The sequence below is a fragment of the Lissotriton vulgaris genome, chromosome 5 (genome assembly GCF_964263255.1).
Source record: "Lissotriton vulgaris chromosome 5, aLisVul1.2, whole genome shotgun sequence".
In the NCBI taxonomy this organism is placed as follows: Eukaryota; Metazoa; Chordata; class Amphibia; order Caudata; family Salamandridae; genus Lissotriton; species Lissotriton vulgaris.
Window position 1 is genome coordinate 560,313,659 of NC_141693.1, and position 17,832 is coordinate 560,331,490.

A 17,832-nucleotide genomic window follows, 5' to 3' on the forward strand; every position below is an offset into this window, starting at 1 on the left:
CCTGGCGGCATCATTCATCAGCACCTGGAGTTTGCCCAGCAATGAGTTCGGTTGTACAATGTAAAGCGAGTTCCCATAGTCAAGATGGGCCAAGATCAGGGCGGCACCACTGTCCTCATGGTTGAGAAGGAGAGGATGGGGGAGAGTTTCCTAAACTGCCTGAGTAGGCCCACACAAGTTCCGAACATGGTGGAGACTTGATTGGCATCTATTTTGATTCTATCAATGTGTGGACATATATTTTATTTGTTGGTTTTACAGTGATGAAAATATAGTGGAAATACTCTCTCTTAGGGTGGTAAAGATGAGAGCGCTATGTGCTTTTTAAAATACCCCTCACACACTAAAAAAATCCAGTAGTGTCATGCTTCATCATTGGGGTCTTCCCGTCCCTCTACGGGGCGGGGCGTGCTACGACCTGACCGACTACGCGGGAGCACTGAAGTGGTGACAGGACTATGTGATGGTGCAAGGTGGGTGGTGTCAGTGAACGTGTAGGGACCTAACAATGTGTGTGAGTACAAAAATTAAAAATCCTCTGGCTAGTAGAAAAAACAATTTATTCACTTCTCTAGCTGGGGACGTTAAGAAGGGGGTTTTGGGGTTGGGCCGATCGCTACAACCTGGTCTACATGTTTCGTAGGCAGTCCCCTACTGCCTACTCATCAGGACCTTCTACTGGTCCCTACTGAAATAAGCTCAGTTGCTAAGTGTTGTCAGCCTGTCTTCCTAAAAACTAACAGTAAAAATCCACTGTTAGTTTATGCTTCAGGGCATGAGCTGGCCCCAGGGAAGCAAAAATTAACAAAAATAGTGACCTAAATGTGGTCTTGTTGTGGCAAGCGCGTGGTGCCCCATGAGCTGACAATCGGTAGGAATTCCCGCGGCGCTATTGTCCGCATAGTCCCTAAATCTTACTTCTACCAGTGTTGCCGCTCTGCTGAATGCTCGCGTGTGGGGAGCGGTAAATGATTTACCGCTCCCCACACGCGAGCATTCAGCAGAGCGGCAACACTGGTAGAAGTAAGATTTAGGGACTATGCGGACAATAGCGCCGCGGGAATTCCTACCGATTGTCAGCTCATGGGGCACCACGCGCTTGCCACAACAAGACCACATTTAGGTCACTATTTTTGTTAATTTTTGCTTCCCTTGGGCCAGCTCATGCCCTGAAGCATAAACTAACAGTGGATTTTTACTGTTAGTTTTTAGGAAGACAGGCTGACAACACTTAGCAACTGAGCTTATTTCAGTAGGGACCAGTAGAAGGTCCTGATGAGTAGGCAGTAGGGGACTGCCTACGAAACATGTAGACCAGGTTGTAGCGATCGGCCCAACCCCAAAACCCCCTTCTTAACGTCCCCAGCTAGAGAAGTGAATAAATTGTTTTTTTCTACTAGCCAGAGGATTTTTAATTTTTGTACTCACACACATTGTTAGGTCCCTACACGTTCACTGACACCACCCACCTTGCACCATCACATAGTCCTGTCACCACTTCAGTGCTCCCGCGTAGTCGGTCAGGTCGTAGCACGCCCCGCCCCGTAGAGGGACGGGAAGACCCCAATGATGAAGCATGACACTACTGGATTTTTTTAGTGTGTGAGGGGTATTTTAAAAAGCACATAGCGCTCTCATCTTTACCACCCTAAGAGAGAGTATTTCCACTATATTTTCATCACTGTAAAACCAACAAATAAAATATATGTCCACACATTGATAGAATCTTTTTGTTTATGTATATCAGTTTGGAGGGTGATTCCATCAATACCTCTGCACTTCCCCTATTGTTTTGGATCTATTTTGATTCCCAAACTTTTTACCACCGGAACTGGTGATGGAGTATCACCCAGCTCGTGCGGCCAGTAGAATTCCAAGGGTTGCTATCATTGGTAACGGCCAGAACCTCAGTTTTATCCAGATTGATCTTGAGTGAATTGCCCGTCATCCAGTTTACCACAAATCGCAGTACATCTTTCACCCGTGTGTGGGCCTTTGGGGTATTTTCTATTTGTAGAATAATCCGCGTGTCATCCGCATAGTTAAATACCTGGCCTTCCATCAAGGCTAGGTCCTTCATTAAAGGTCTGAGGTATATGTTGAACAGGAGAGGGGACAGTGCTGACCCTTGTGGGACTCCACAGAGAATGGACCCCCTCTCTGACCCCCAGTCGCCCATCTAGATTTTTTGGCTGTGGTCTGTCAGGAATTAAGTAATCGATTGGAGGATTGGCCCCCCAATACCAATGTCCAGTATTCTTTCCAGGAGTTGGGAATGGATAACCGTGTCGAATGCTGCAGACAGATCTAGGAGGACTAGGACACATGGTTTCTTGTGGTCTGCTGTGATCCTGATTTCATCAAGTAGTGACAACATCACTAACTCGGTACTATGGTGAGCTCTGAAGCCAGCCTGCCTGTCTCCAAGGAGATGGTGGACCTGCATAAACCTGGATAGAGTTTGCAGGACATGTTGTTCCATGATTTTGTCGGGGAAAGTGAGTTGGGATATGGGTCTGTAATTTTTCATATTGAAAGTGTCAGCTCCTGTTTTCTTGAGCAGGGGGATTACTCTTGCTTCTTTAAAATTCCTGGGGACCTTTCCTGTTTCCAGCGAGAGATTCAACATGGCGAGTATTGCTCCCTCCATTGCTGGAAGCACAAGTTTAAAGATCCTAGGTGGGCAGGGATCTGCGGGTGAGCCAGATTTGATTTTGGTTGCAATGCGTCTCAGGGTCTCTCGGTCGAGAGTTTGAAAGGAATATATCAGCTCTACCCTATTTCCCCGTGTCTCCGCCTCTACATTGAGGAGTTGCTTAAAGGGGGATTTGTCGATGTCAGCCAGGATATCTTGTACTTTATCGAAGAAGTAGGAAAATAATTTATTACATTGTTCCTGGCTGGACGGTACAACCAGAAACTGTTTTTGACTCAGTTCTTTTAGGATTTTAAATGTTTCCTTTTGTTTGTTCGTTGCCACCAAGATCCTATTTTCATAGTATTCGGCTTTCCTGCTAAGAGGCGCTTTTTTATACGTGGGGACTTTTGCCCTGTATTCTACGAGAGCCTGTGGCTCATAAGCTTTGCGCCACAGTCTTTCGTGGTGGCAAAGTGTGTGCTTCAGAGCCCTAAGCTCTTCCATGAACCAAGGTGCGCCCTTGCCCTTGTTTCCAGTTTTTATTTTCTTGACTGGGGCTAATTCATTAATGGCAGATAATAGTTGACTGGAGATGGATTCAGTCCTCTCTTCAATATCAGCTGTCTCTGGCCTCCTGACGGGGTTTTCTCGAAGTGTGCTCTCTAAGCTGGGACCCTTGATTTTATTCCACCTTCGTACTAGTTTCCAGTTGGGTGGCGGGCGTAAATTGTGCTTAGCTAGGGGGTGTAGAAGATTAATAAAATGATGGTCTGACCACTCAGAGAATAGTATCTACTAGGTTCACTAATGGGAGAGTTGCCAAAGCCAGGTTTAGGGTGTGTCCCTTCTCGTGGGTAGTGGTCGATACTAGCTGTTTCTTCCCAAGAGTGGTAAGCGTATCATCTAGCTGTCAGGCCTTTGCCCCTCGGGGTTGTTGGTCCCTGTGGTAGTTAAAGTCTCCTGTTCAGGTTTCAGAAATTCTCCTAATTTCCCTATTGCTCCATCCGCTTTGGCAGGTGAAGTAAGCCTACAACCATAAAGTGTTACATTGACACAGAAAGGCATGCCCCTTAGTATCCAGGTGACCATGGCTTTGATCACAAACCTTTGGCTTTGCCTTGATTACAACTTGTTCTCCAAATGCTGCCTATTAGACCATTTGGTAACCTCGTTGTTGATTCTGACACAGTTTAAAAAATATCAAACACAGACTTCACTAGTCTCCTCTATTTTTACTGACAAGCTTCTTGGTGCTAGTTGTGATCTCTGTAGATTAATCTTCTGTTTATTGTAATGAAATAAGCATGCTGTCTACAGATCATGGGTCTCATAATGACATTTAAGTATCGTATAACATCAAAAGGTTCAATTGGTATGTGAGAGTACAATCACTTTGTCTAGCTTTCTGCACATTTTGCCACATGTAGTTTCGGTGAGGCAAATTGAGAATGATACACACTGTAAAAAGGACAACAGAAGGAAGCGTATATGAGTTTTATTGAATTCAACTTGATGACTGGGTAGCTGGTAATCCTAACACTTTGACACAAAATGTAAACAAAAAGCCAAAGTAGAGGGATTGCCATGTAATCATAAATTAAGAGAAAGTTGTATGATGAAAGTGAATTAAGGATATTAGCATTTCCTTGTAAAGATGCATGTTGTTGCTTTGGAATTGACATACCATATGGTCCTTCATCCTTTGCTTCAAGCATTGATAATAAGTAGCCAGAAGAAAGAGACAACTGGGAATATGTACAGCAAAATGTCGGAGCGCGGTGTAATGCCAAATTTGACAATGCCGCGCTCTGACTTTTTCAAAATGCAGCGAGTTGCTGTATTTACTACAATATGGCGCACCCTTGTTTTTACCATAGTACTGGCTATAAAAAAGCTGCTTAGTGCAAGTGCACGCACCCTTGCGTCATGTTGCTAGATCTGCCTACTGCAGTGCTGATTGTTTATGTGCAAGAAGGGACATCTTAATGCACATAAACAATCTCTAAAGGTAACTTGCTGTTTCTATGCAACACACATGGAAAGAGCAAAGTACTAGGAGACATTAATAATTTCTCCTGGTATCGGCACCCTAAGACCAGGTTTTACCTGGCCTTAGCTTTTGGCACTGCCCCATCCTTGTAAATGTGGGGCAACGTCAAACAGCAACAGGTGTTGCAGTGGAACTCCCACTGCAACACACATTGCCCACCCCTTTGCCGCAGCAGACAGCTTAACAGAACCTTTTAAATAAGGGGTTTGAAGCAATGTCACCGGAATGTCAGAAAAAGTGACACTCTGGTGGCATAAGGGGCTTATAAATATGCCTTGTTTTTTAGGTCTGCCAAAGAAGTTCTGGTTTTTGAGCTTGGGTGCTTAGTCCATTTCTCTTGCCACATCAGCTTAACTGGATACTTTTCGAAGTATGAAAGACATGCCCAGCTAATTACAATACCTAAAATATTGCCCTCATACTTAATCAATCTCCTGTAACGTTTTGAAAACTATGTTATCTTCTGATTTTGAAACATTTGTTGTGCATATATAGCATTGTGAGTGAAGAGTTGAAAGAAAGGGTTGCAAGCACTTAAGAGTGGTGATTGGCCAGATAAATTGATATTACAATTATAGCACGATCCTAGTAAAGCTACTAAACAGAAATTTAAAAAACATGACAGTAAAAAATACTACCAGTCACAACAAGTCTGCAAGGTCTGCACAGATTGTACTTAAGGTTTTGTAATTGTTACAGTGAACATATTTCAACCTTGTCGTTTGTTTGGAGATTGTATGTTACAAGCATGCCCCATCTTATGTTTCATCTCACATTTAATCACCATATTTATGCAATCTCTCATGGATCACATAAGATGGCAATTAGCAAACTAATTTCAGCGCAGAACATATAGGATCACAAAATTTGAAAAATTAGAAAGTTAGGTTGGCCAGATTATACTTGCCTGTAGCTATTTCATGTTCCCACCTTCCTCCCATTTAATCTGCCCTTTTATATCATTTTTCTAAATAAGAACTAATTACTTACGGTCTTGGCATTTCTCCACGACTTTAACATCTTGGCACTGGGCCTTCTGAGTTTCTCTGCATCCTCCCTTGGCAGACATGGTCGTCTCTTGCACTGGTGTCAGACTCAGCCACTGGGGAAAATATTGGAAGAGTCCCTTCGATCTGTACCCGGCCTAATTGAAGATATGACTTATATACACTGGTAACCTGCCCCTTCCGCTTGTCGAGCAACATTATCAGTCATATTTTCACACCCATAATTTTTATCATATCTCCAGAGGAACATCATGTTTAATTGGTTTGTTCTCCTGCATAAGGGCAGAGTGTTGGGCTTTCTAGTCTCGCAAGATATTTCACAATTACGATGCACTGTTCCAATTTTTTGAGGTGTGTCTTTTAATGTTTGCTGATCAATCATTACTAGTATATGTTAATTATTTGTATACATACCATTGGGCAGAAGATTATTCAGAATTTTCATACCAAGCATATCTAGGAGAGTGTTACTTATTTGACCTCTAATTTCACTACTCTTTCCTTACTTCCTCTTTGAGTGTGAAATTCCTTCAGTTCAACACAACTAGCACACTAACCCTGGAAGCCTGTGGAATGCATTGTTTAGTTATGGGAACAGAACTGTTAATGACTTTCTCACCTGTCAGTTGGCTGTGGTATTTCCTCTTAATTAAAATTATTTCTCCACTTAGCTATGTGGTAATATTTTCCAGTGAGTGCTCGGACAGTAGTCTCCTCTGAGATTGCTGTACTTTTCCACTTTAGTGCACTTTTCCCTATGGTTTTCCTAGTCCCAATGGGCTCCCAGTGTAGTGATCCTCAAACTATGAGGAAACATCTAAACCCTCTGCTTCCCTGTGCTCAGCCTTTATGCCAAAGGGGTGTGAATCCTAAACCGACAGACATTCTATCTTCACCCCAAGCATCTGTGTTCACCAAGCTGGTCCAAGTCACCCTGTTCTGCGATGGCATCCCCCAACTCTACACATGAAGCTAGCCTCAAGATCCAGGATGGGACACACTTCAGGGCAATAAAGAGAGCTTGAAAAACATCACCTTCTATTTGGAGCATGCTTCCAGGCCATGTTGGTATTAGAGATCATCAGTATGTGTCTAGTCCATGGACAGGATAGCAAGAATGATGGTTAATGTCCTTACACAACACAATCCACCTTTCAACTCTTAGTCCTCATTATAACCGGCACCCACCCAACCTAACTTTTATCATTGCGGGAAGATATCACCAGAGAAGTCCTTGGTATTCACCAGACACCCCCTCCATTATCAGGGGGAAGAGGAAGCCCATGTTTCTAGGGCCGACCACCAAATCCATCACCGGTGGTAGGGAACCTCTGGAGTAGGCCTCTACCATCATTTGGCACACCCTCCCCAAGTAGTGGCACGCATCTGCAAAGGAGAAAGACCTTGAATCAGGCCTCTGTCTCCACAATTCCATCCACATCTACAGTCCGAGGCAGGAGGTCTTGAACAGTATTATAGCCAAATGCTTCGATATGGGGAAATGCCCCTTGAATCTCAGTTGGTCTTTGGCCCCACCCAGCAGACCAGTGTAGACCTTTTAGGGTTCTCTGTGCCAAAACATTTCTGTAAATAGTGCTTAATAATAGTTGCAAATGTGTACCTGTGCTGTAAATACATGGTCTTACTGTTATCCAGTTTAATAATACTCAATGCATCAAAGTTGAAAGTAAGAAAGCTTGAGCTAGACTTACCAATCATTAATACTCCTCCACAACTACCTCCCCTTGAAAAGTGGTCAGTTGCGGTGAAGATTCAGTGACATAGGAGGCTGATTCCAATTAACACTACCAGTCTTTCAGGAGCATCATCTGACAGGCTGTGATGAAAGGAGTTTGCAGCGAAGGGACTGCAGACAGGAGAAATGAGCTTTGGTGAGAGTGGACAATGGAAGGATACAAGGTCAATGAAAGGGGGAGGTGGTCAGTTATTGGACACATGGGATAGAAGTGCAATGAGGGAACAGATGGGGAAGTGAGTAGTGCTGGGCTTTATTTCCAAAGCATCCCTGGAAAAAATACTCAAACCATCTTCCCCTTTGATCTTTTGCTTTCCACCCCTTTATCTCTCTCTTTCTCCTTCCTTATCTTCACTTCTCTCTCTCGTCTATGTCTCTGATTGCTTGGACTCTCTGACCCTCTTTCCCTCTCTCTAGAAGACTTTTTATCTGCTGCTATCGATAGGGAAGCTGGAGAAAGTGACAGAAGCTCCAGCAGAGGCACTGGAACTCCAATTGTCTCCAACCCACCGGGACATGCCGGGTGGAATAAAAGGCCAGTCTGGCCCTTGAAGTGAGATGATTAGGGAGAGGATTGAGGTATATGAGAGGAAGTGAAAGGAGTACCAAGCAGTGATGGAGAAATGAGCAGTCAGAGAAGAAGCGGATAATGATAGCAGAGGTGGACAATGACACTAGCACTGCCCCAGTGTCATGATCCTCCGTAGCGGGAGAGAAAACAGCATCACCCCAGAAAGTTGAGAAACATAGCTTTGGTTTTTTTTTGTTTCAGATTTTTAATAGGCTCCGTGAAGCCACCAGTAAATTGAACTAATACAACTTTGAACCAATTCAAAAATTCACTTTTTAAGGGGAAAAACAAAAAAAAAACAAGACCTTCCATAGGAGGTCTGATAGTAGGAATGTAAGCACGGTCACCTGCAGTAACAGGCCCCTTTAACTATGCATAAATTGTAAAACGTCAACATTGATGCACTCGTGTCTACGGGATCCACAACAGGTAACATTAGAAGTTAATAGGCGTAAAGTAATCTGGGCCATGTAAGTCTGCTCTCGAGAGAAATACCGAGTGCGTTTACAGAACTGTTTAAGAAAACATTGCATATTTTACATGAGCAGACAAATTAATACAGTAAAAAAAAAAGAAGGTACGGGACAACGAATCAGCGAGGCTTCAAAAATCTTTATAAATACAGCCATTGGAAGGACGATCTTGAGTCGAGAAGATTGTTATCGTTGCGAGCGTTTAGTTGTCGTAGCTGTCTCTATAGGAGCATAGCTTTGTGAGAATGCATTTTGAATGTTGCAGGAGTAGAACCACCAGATCCAGAAGGCATTAGGGCAGCCACTACGTCTTCTCCAGTGTTTGGTACTGCCTCTTTTAGCACCTCTCCTAGAGAGGGCAGGTGCTTGATAATCGTTTGAGAGCTGATGGACCATGGCTCTTTGTTCGAGTTTTTCCCCGATGCCATTTGGATTAATTGTTCCAATCTTCGTTAGCTCCACGTCGTCAGAGCTTTTCTTTGAGTGCTCTGAAAGCGTCAAACCCTCCTTGGCCCAGAGCGCCTTTCCTGCTTTTTCTTGTGTCCTCAGCTGCAAATGCTCCGTAGAGTCAGAGCTCTCATCTGCAGAAAAGAGAAGGAATCCTTCAGCAGCTCCGCTTCGGAGCTTTTCCTTCCCCGAACGCTGGTTTTAAAGAGGAAGACCCTTTTTCTACCTCAGCCATGCCTTCGCTCTGAGCTGCTGGAGCACCTCGCAGAGAACAAAAAGCCATCATTATTCTTCGCTGGATATTTTTCTGTTCTTTTTTTCTAAGCACATGAGGATTCACGTGCTTGATTTTGTTTCTTCATACAAGACTAGTCACTTTAACCAGAGGGGCAGCGCACACTCTCAGGACAAGAGTGAAGATCGCGATCATATTTATTTTGACTTTTTTATTATTGGTTGTATCTTTGCTACTTTGTTTAAACTATCAGATGATGTTTTAGGATCGCAGCTGCTTGTAGACTACCCTTAGGAATGACGGCAGATACATTCAGCCCTATTGGGCCCTTATTGTTTGGGGACATTTATCTGAGATGCAACTCTTCCCTCTATGTACGGCATGTAAGTTGGCCTAGGGGAGCGGAGGTTTAACACAGCTACCATTCACACTGTTATGTATAGCAGAGTATCCAATGGTAATATTAGTTGTGCTTTCCTTCGTATACAGGGTGCCACCATTGTTTCCTGGTATCTCTAAAAATAAGCATTTCTCCTTTTAAGGAAGGGCCCGAAGAGGCCCTGTGGTGCTGGACCATTGTATTTTGTTGTTTTATCCATTTCTAGTTTTCCCTACCTACTTCTGCGCAGGGTAGGGTGTCATATGCCCCTTGCAGAGTAGTGCAAGGGGGAACTGGGAACTGTACATTGCCCCTGCTGAATTTGTTCCTGAGAGTAGTTGGCTGGTGTGCTGTGAACTAATCTTTACCTGACAGCTTGACAAGCCCAAGTAGCATACCCAGCCTGGGCGATGGACACCAATGCGGTCCTCACCTCCATTTTAGAGTGTCTGCCATGCAAGTGGAGGTTAATGCTTTTTGAACTGAAAAACTGAACCTAAGGAATGAAATATGTTCTATACAGAGCGAGGTGGCTTGACTAGTTAGAAAGGGTGTGGATGTTACATACCCCCACAACACCCGCAACAGGTGTACCTCTAGGCCATCAACAGCCATATCAACAGGAGGGTGAGCATCTGGAGTTGGGTAATTTAACACCCCTCACTCTCCCCATAGTTGGCATTAAGGCCGGAAGCAATTCAAGTCATTCAGCCTTCACAGATACTCTTGGCAGCCCTTGAATGATTCTATGGGGATCCAAAACATTTTGGAATCTTCCTCAGTCACTGTCAGTTGCATTTTCTGTGCAAACCCATGATATTCCATGATTACCAGTCCAAAACAGCTTTTAGGATGTCCTACTTGGGTAGGAACACAGGTAGTTTGGCCAATACCCCTGATAGAAAGAGACAACCCCTTTTTGTATTTCTTTACCGACTTCGGCACAGAGATGCGCAGGCTGTTCAATAGGAAATTGCATCTGCTAACTTTGGATCGAGAACTAATCACTCTCAAGGAAGGCTCTAGGAACTTTTAACATATATTACCAGATTCAATCGCCATTTGGTCAAATCGGATTGGCCACAAGAAAAGAGAACCACCTTGTTTTATCAAGGGCATTGTGTGGAGGTGAAAGATGTTCTTGCTGAAGCAATCCACCTGCCTCATACATGCGAAGAATTGATTGAACTCACAGTACAGCTCGATCATAGGATGCAGGAAAGGAAGAATGACAATAAATCGAGGTGACTTCAAGTACTTTGTTCCTCTAGGTCGACCAGGTCTGGAGAAGCGGCATAAAGCCCCAGAAGGAGTGTAACCCATGAAAATAAATGGGATACGAGATCCTTTACAGTCGATGAAAGAGAAGAGACATGTAAGCAACAACTCTGTCTCTATTGCAAAAAAGGAGGACCCTTCATCAAAGACTGCAAGGCCAGAACTAGGCCTTTGAAAAGAACACCACAGTCCAAGACTGAGACAAAAGTTCAGGGGCAGTGGAACAGGAGTGAAGAATCAGAAAATAGCAAACCCGAGCCAGCAAGAGACCCCTAGCTCGGGGAGAAAAGACGAAGAGGTTGCTCCCATAATTGTGAATACCATACAGCATTCGGGTCCACACCTGAAGTGTGCATGTCTCAATGGTTGAGGGATGGAATATTGTCACAAGTACTTAGCTTTGTTGGATTTAGGAGCAACGGGTACCTTCATTGACAGGACATACGCCAAAGACCTTGGAGTGCCTTTTTAAAAGAAACAGGTACCCGAAGCAGTGAAGGCAGAAGACGGAACAGCGTTCACATCAGGACCCATCATATACCATACACGACCTATAGTCATGTAGTTCAGGAAGGAACACTATGAGAGAATACAGTTCGACCTGATAGATGTGCCGCACTTCGGTTGATTCTTGGTATGCAATGGTTCATGCTGCGTGACCCCACTGTAGGATGGGCCAGTCGTGGAGTCCCCTTTTTGCAGAGAACATTGTACTAAGAACCAAGCAATGCTGCCCCAACCAATGGATTCACAAGCACACCTTCTGTCAGTTGGATGTGAAGACCAGGTACTATGTTGTTTTATATCTTTACCTCCCAAGTATGACTGTTTCCGCTCTGTTGGAAGGCGGTGACCCCAGGGGTCAAGAGGACTCTCCTAACCGCCTGGAACCTCCTCTCCCACAATTACTGCCGAGTCTTATCGAGGGGGAGTCCCCGCCGGGGAGGACTGATCGTACACACTGTCGACACACCACACTTATGAACGGACACCACACCGGGATTCTTTATCAAGAAAGACTTTATCAAGATTAAAAGTAGGGAGCAATACACAGCGATCGAGGGATTGCGAAAGTCTCGTAACGAGGGATCGGGGAAGCGGGACAGTCTTAGGATGCCAGCTGGCACGCCACGCACCCTGCGCACAGTTCTCAATCCTCGAACTGGGGGGTACGAGGGCTGGCGACGGGACTTGCTGTCCTACTCACTTCTGGTTCAAGATGATCGTGAGGGTAGCGTCGATGATCCAGCCGGACCAGAGAGTTCGTCAAGCCGCAACGAGGTCAGCAGGGCTTTGGGCAGGAGTACTCCGTCGTACTCGTAGGCAGGTGGAGCCGTGACAGCGTCAGCAGGGCTCCAATGGTTCAGATCTTGTTTCTCGAGAGTGGGCCGCGACAGCGTCAGCAGGGCTCCGATGGTTCAGGTCTTGTTCTCGAGAGTGGGCCGCAACAGCGTCAGCAGGGCTCCGATGGTTCCGTTCCGTAGATTCGAGGGTGAGCCGCGACGACGTCAGCAGGGCTCAGTGGGGCAGAGTCTGTTCTCCTCAAGGTCAGCCGCGATCAGATCAGCAGGGCTTTCTTGTCCAAGATACAACTGCCGACTAGATGGAAGGCAGGCTGTCTTATAGTACTGGAGCTCTTTGATGTCCGGACCCTCAGAGGCAGGGGGCCGGAGGTCCGAGGGCCAGGCGCCTGATCGTCTGGGCGATTGTTTCTTTGATGCTTTGGACCATGCGCCCAGGGAATCCCAGACGCCCATCAGGGCCTGGAGCCAGCTCACTAGGAGGCCCGAGGTGCAATTGAAACCAGCCCCCATGGATAGTTCAGAGGTGTGAGGGAAATCAGTTCCTTGGAAGGTGGCCGGAGGTATGATGGAAGTCTTGGTTTCGGGTACTTGAGGAGTCGTTTACCCCCCGGGTAGATCTGGGCGCGCCAGCCCAGCTGCAGCCAGGAGAGGCCCGGGGCTGCCGAAAGGAAAGAAGGCGGCCGGCCGGCCGGGGTGGCCAAACATGGAGTCTGATGGTCGCGTGCAGGGGTGCAGGCACGCGGTCTGGGGGTCATCTCAGGTCCAGTGTAGGAGTGTCATATACAGTTCTGGGTGGGCGGGAGTCAGCTCCACTCGTCGATCTGGGGCTGCGGAGATCAGCGAGGACCACGCCACGAGGCTGGGTCCAACATGCGTCCCCTCCAGCTGAAAGACGAGGAGAACTACCCATCCTCTTGGGGGTTCTCTTCGCTGAGGCGGAAGAAGCGGGACAGGCCGTCGGCGTTGACGTGGTCGGCACCAGGCCTGTGTTCCACAGTAAAATCCATCCCTTGGAGGGAGATGGATCTGCGTAGCAGTTTAGGGTTCTCCCCTCTCATTTGCATGAGCCACCGGAGGGAACGGTGGTCGGTCTTGACCAGGAAGTGGGTCCCGAACAGGTAGGGCCTCAATTTCTTCAATGCCCAGACCACTGCGAAGGCCTCTCGTTCGATGGTGCTCCATCTCTGCTCCCGGGGTAGTAGTCTCCGGCTGATGAAGGCCACCGGATGATCAATCCCCTTGTCGTCCACTTGGGAGAGCACGGCCCCGATGCCATGTTCGGAGGCGTCGGTCTGAACCACGAACTCTCGGGAGTAGTCAGGGGCCTGTAGTACTGGAGCGGTGCACATGGACTCTTTCAATGCTTCGAAGGCCTTCTGACAGGCGGGGGTCCAGATGACCTTCTTGGGGTTGGCCTTGGCTGTCAACTCGGTGAGGGGGCCTACAATACTCCCGTACCCCTTGATGAATCTGCGGTAGTACCCTGTGAGCCCTAGGAAAGCCCGCACCTCGGTCTGGGTCGTGGGGGTCTCCCAGGCATTGATGGCGTCTATCTTGGGTTGGAGGGGGCCACGAGGCCGCTGCCGACCTGGTGCCCTAGGTATACCACTGAGCTTTGTCCTATTTGGCATTTACTAGCTTTAATGGTGAGCCCGGCTCGACGCAGGGCATCCAACACCTCCCAGAGGTGGTGTAGGTGCTCGGGCCAGTGAGCACTGAACACCGCAATGTCGTCTAGGTAGGCTGCACTGAAACCTTCCAACCCAGCCAGGACCTGATTGACCAGTCGCTGAAAGGTGGCGGGGCGTTTTTCATGCCGAAGGGCATGACTCGGAATTGGAAATCGCCATCCGGAGTGGAGAAAGCAGACCTTTCTTGGGCCCTCTCCGTGAGGCCGATCTGCCAGTAGCAACTGGTTAGATCGAAGGTACTGAGGTACTGAGCCGACCCTAGGCGGTCAATCAGTTCGTCGGCTCGGGGGATGGGGTGTGCGTCGGTTCGGGTGACTGCGTTGAGTCCGCGGTAGTCTACGCAGAACCTCAGCTCAGGAACGGTGCCGGGGGCGGCCGCCTTCGGAACCAGGACCACGGGGCTAGCCCATGGGCTGTCAGAGGCTTCCACCACTCCTAGGTCTAACATTTTGTCGACCTCAGCCTTGATGCAGGCTCGGACTCGGTCTGGGACTCGGTAGGCTCTGTGCCGGACCGGAAGACTGTCCCCGGTGTCCACGTCGTGGACGCACCAACTGGTGACGCCGGGAGTGAGGGAGAAGAGGTCTGAGAATTGTCCCAGCAAGTGGCGACATTCCTCACGCTGTACGGGGGTGAGGGAGGAGGAGAGACTCACTCCCTCTACGGAGCCATCTTGATCCTTGGCACACAGGAGGTCGGGTAGAGGGTCCGTTTCCTCTTCCTCTCCGTCGTCGGTGGCAAGGAGTAACCCCAACTCAGACCGCACAAAATGGGGTTTGAGCCGGTTTACGTGTAACACTTTCAGGGCGTTCCTGGCTGACTTTGTATCAACGAGGTAGGTGACCTGGCTCTTGCGCTCTATCACCTTAAAGGGTCCAGTCCACTGGTCCTGCAAGGCACAAGGTTCCACTGGGGACATGACCCAAACCTGTTGACCAGGTTGAAACTCGACCAGAGTGGCATTCTGGTCGTACCAGCGTTTCATCTCCTCTTGGCTGGCTTCCAGGTTGGCCTCGGCCAGTTCGCGAAACTTCCGCGTCTGGTTCCGGAGGGCCAGGACGTAGGAGAATACGTTGGGGGGTGTGCTCGGAGGGGCGGCCTCCCAGCCCAGCTTGACCAGGCTGAGGGGACCCCGGACGGGGTGCCCATAGAGCAGCTCGAAAGGGCTAAACCCCAAGGACTTCTGGGGTACCTCTCGGTAGGCGAACAGGAGGCACGGTAGGAGGACGTCCCACTTGCGTCGCAAGGGCTCTTCCAGACCCATGATCATCCCTTTCAGGGTGCGGTTGAACCGCTCAACCAGGCCGTTCCCCTGGGGATGGTAGGGGGTGGTGAACCGGTTTGACACCCCACACTGTTGCCAGAGGGACTTCATGTACCGAGATATGAAGTTTGTGCCTCGATCGCTTACCACTTCTCGGGGGAATCCCACCCGGGAGAAGATCCCCATGAGGGCCCGGCCCACGACTGGGGCCGTCACGGTCCGGAGGGGGATGGCTTCGGGGTATCGGGTGGCGTGATCGACCAGAACCAGAATGAACTGGTGGCCTAAGGAGGTCCTGGGGTCCAGAGGTACGACGATGTCAATCCCCACCCTCTCAAAGGGGGTACTGACAACTGGAAAGGGCTGGAGGGGAGCCTTGCGCTTGCCTCCGCTTTTGCCGCTAGCCTGACACGTGGGGCAGGACTTGCAGTGGTGTTCCACATCAGCCCGCATGTGGGGCCAGTAGAAATGGGTCACTAGGCATTGGAAGGTCTTATCTTGGCCCAGATGTCCCGCCAGGGGCACATCGTGGGCCAGGTTGAGGAGGAGTCCGCGGAAACGTAGGGGTACCACCAGCACACGGGCTGACCCTAGTTCGGCGGTCTTCTGTTCACTGTACAGTAGGCCGTTTTCCCAGTAAAGGTAGTGGGAGCCGGACTGGTCTCCAGCGGCCTGGGCTGCGGCCTGTCGCCGGAGCCCCTCTAGGGCAGGGCAGGAGGTCTGCTCCTGGCAGAACTCCTCTCGGGACGGTCCCCCCTCTTGGCACCACTGGGCCAACTCGGGGAGATCTGCTAGGGTCGGGACTGGTTCGATAGCGGGTCCGAGGGGACCTTCGTCCGATGCATTTTCTTCGAGGGAGGGCTGGTCAAGGACCGTAGGGTGCTCGCCGCCCTCGGGGACATCAGGGGCCGAACTGGGGAACTCAGGCTCTTTGTTCTCAGGGTTTGGCATTCTGGCGGTCATGGCTCGGGTGCTCACACAGGCCCATTGGGGCAGGCCTAACATGGCTAAATGGGTCCTTCTCTCTACCTCTTTCCACTGGGAACTCTCTAGGTCATTCCCCAGGAGGCAGTCTACAGGCATGTCCGTGCGGACTGCGACCCGCAGATCACCCGAGACCCCCTCCCACTCAACCGGGACCTGGGCTATCCTGCAGGTGCGGACAGAATTATCAGCTGCTATCACCCGACAGGAGGTGTGGGGGATGATCATGGACTCAGGTACCAGCGTGTACCTAACAGACGTGATGCTGGCTCCTGTATCCCGAAGGGCTCCTATGCTGTGCCTGTTAACCTTCACTGTTTGGCGATACTTTTCGGTGTTGTCGGGCAGATAATCTCCGGGGATCATCTCACTAGTCCCCAGGGAAGCTAGGACCATGGCTGCGGGTTCCCACTCTCCCTGTTCTTCTATCTCCTCCTCTTCTAAGGCTACTGAGGATATCTGTCTAGTGGAGGACCCAGTGGGGGTGGATTTTGGGGTCAGGGGACATCAGGGGTCACCGGCATAGTGCCCGGGTTGCTGACACTTGAAGCACGTGGAGCAGGGGCGTAGCCCCGGGGGTCCGGCACTCGGGCGGCTCTCGTCACGGGAGGAGAGCGCGGGGTCTGGTTCCTGGGGGGACTACGCTGAGGCCCTGACTGGGAATTCTGCTGCTTGCCCCGACCTCCCCCACCCCGCTGGCGGGAAGATCCTTGTTCGTTCCGTGGGGGGTCTCCCCCGGGCGCCTTCTGGACTCGGGTGGCCACCCATCGATCGGCTTCCACAGCCAGTTTCCGTGGGTTGGCGAGCTTGCTGTCCAGGAGATGCTGTCTTAGTTCCACAAAGCAATTTGCGGACAGGTGCTCGTAAGCTACTAGGTCGACTAGGCCCTCAAAGGTGGTCACATTGCTGCCCTTGATCCACCCATCTAGGGCCCGGGTGTAGTAGTTCACATAGTCCACCCATGTGGTGCCAGGAATCTTCTTGCACTCCCTAAACCGCTGGTGATACATTTCTGGTGTTAGGCCGTAGCAGAATAAGAGAGCGTCTTTCATGTGTGGGTAGGCGTTCATGTGTGCCGTCGGTAGGTCCAGCAGGGTGTCTCTCCCCTCGCTGAGGAAGCGGCTCCATAAGCCGGCCCCCCAGTCCTTCTCCGGGACCCGGTGAGCGGACATGGCCACCTCGTATGCTTTGAACCATTGCTGGATGTCGTCTCCTTTGTAGAACTCCTTTACAACGTCCTTGGGGATATGTACCTTCGTTTCTTTGGGGACCACCTGCTCCCCAAGGCCCGGTGATCAGGCTGCTTCTTTTCTGGCTTTTAATTCGATTTCCTTGAGGCTGCGCTCGTGCTCGAGCTGAAGTTTCCATCCTTCATGCTCCCTCTGGAGCTTCTTCTCCTCTAGTTCTCCTTGGAGCCGCAACTGCTCCACCGCCAACTTCTTTTCTGCGAGTTTGAGTTCGCCCTCCAATTTGAGGCGCGCTGGTTCGAGCTCATGGCTTCGGTCACGTTCTCGATCGGCCATCTCCTCTGATGACCGCTCTCTCCCGGTTGCTGGGCTCCTGGTCGGTTGCTGGATTCTCTCACCGGCCGGTGTACCGGGTTCGGTCCGTGGCCTTCCTCCCTCGTCGTCTTCGGTCGGGGGAGGGGTGCTCCGGACTCTACCCATGCGGTTAGCGATTTCTGGAAATCATCCTTGGTGCTTAGTCCGGTACTCGGGATATTCAGTTCTTTGCAGAACTGCTTCAGCTCTCTGT

The 17,832-nt window shown here is 49.4% G+C and overlaps 1 long non-coding RNA gene across 4 annotated transcripts in view; it reads right to left on the reverse strand.

Annotated features, from left to right (window-relative positions):
• Window positions 1-17,832, reverse strand: part of LOC147711267 (uncharacterized) — a 331,066-nt gene that overhangs the window by 44,018 nt on the left and 269,216 nt on the right. The window contains exon 1 of one of the 4 annotated variants that reach the window (XR_015295906.1): window positions 5,679-5,839. The exons of 2 other annotated variants lie outside the window; for them this stretch is intronic. This is a non-coding gene — a long non-coding RNA (uncharacterized LOC147711267). Of the gene's footprint in view, window positions 1-5,678; window positions 5,864-17,832 lie in introns of those variants that run through there. One more of the 4 variants, XR_015295909.1, reaches the window with a different exon arrangement.